This window comes from Penaeus monodon, chromosome 27, assembly GCF_015228065.2.
Source record: "Penaeus monodon isolate SGIC_2016 chromosome 27, NSTDA_Pmon_1, whole genome shotgun sequence".
In the NCBI taxonomy this organism is placed as follows: Eukaryota; Metazoa; Arthropoda; class Malacostraca; order Decapoda; family Penaeidae; genus Penaeus; species Penaeus monodon.
Genome location: NC_051412.1, coordinates 26756223 through 26757505, shown reverse-complemented (window position 1 = coordinate 26757505; position 1283 = coordinate 26756223). Strand labels below are relative to the sequence as shown.

General features: G+C 35.8%; 1 protein-coding gene across 1 annotated transcript in view; it reads left to right on the top strand.

Moving 5' to 3' along the window:
* Positions 1-515: 515 nt before the first annotated feature.
* The window catches only part of LOC119590742 (nucleolar protein 56-like), a gene marked incomplete in the record, with an annotated part of 5842 nt that continues 5074 nt past the window's right edge, over positions 516-1283 (top strand). Inside the window, 1 exon segment of the mRNA XM_037939437.1 lies at positions 516-650.

Here is a 1283-nt window from a genome sequence, read left to right as displayed (position 1 = left end):
GAACTAGGCTACTAATAAGTAGATATTCAGACACTCGATTTAATACATACAGGGTACTTTTTTCAAACAAACTAATTAGGCTTAGGGCATCGTATGTAGTACAAAATGAACATTCGAGAAACATGAATCTAAGAAAAGAATATAACTGTACCAGGCAGTAACTGTAAAATAAAAATGGCAAAGAACCGGATGGTATCTGAAGTGATGAATGCATTTATTCATTTGTAAGGTTTGTGTTCAACGTGGTTTGGGTTTTGCCATAGGTGGACACACGTGAGTTTCTGTCAGTGATTGAGTTTCTCAAAAGTGAACCACAACATTGTATATTTTACGAAAGAAGGATAATGGACGCGTGAATCTGATATAATGATTTAAATTATAATGACAATAACACTCATATCACAGACTTTATTGAACAAAATTTCATCAGCACCCTTTGCGCAACCCGACGTTCACTTCTTGCCCACGGCTTCCATTTGTAAGAGGGTTTTCTATTGGCCGGAGGTATCCCGACGACCGCCGCGAGGACCAATGGGCATCCAGCTCTCTCCCGGCCGCCTTGTGTTTACGGTCGAAGCCAGGCGAAGGTCCACATGGTCCAACTGCGCATGGAAATTCTTTAATTCGGCCGTATTTTTGAGTTTAAAAACGTGAGTGATGGCTGATTTCTACCTGTTCTTGTGCTTTGTGTTAGCGTTCATGGGATTAGGCCAGTGATAGGTGTAATTAATGTGATTTGTGGATTTGACGAAGGTGATTGTCTGGTGCGTGTGTGTTCCTTCTTGAAGATGCTGTGCTTGGATTGTTTAAATTCAGATATATTTATTTTACAGTTAATAGAAGAAATATATGCGTGTATAAGGTCTGAGATCGTGTTTAGTCTTGCTCGTACCTTTACCAATATACCATCTAATGTATTTTCTGTATTGTTACTAAACTTGTCATGTAAGCATATTTTTGCCTTAATGTTTTTTGGATTTCTTTTATTAAAGTTATTTCTTGTTCTTCTTTTATGTTTGTTGTGTAATGTTTATTTACTTGTGAATAAACTCATAATGTTTTTGAGTGAATGTAATTTTTTCTAATTAATAAAGTTAAACTTTCTTAATAGCAAAACAACCATAAGTATGCATCTTGTTTTGCATTTATATGTCAACGTCTCTAGATCTAATAGATATAGAAGTGTCTGTTACATATTTGGTCATTTATTGCATTTGCGGTTTACAGAAGCAATATTAATGATTTTGTTAGTATGATTGGGTATGCATTTTCTTGTGAGGAAG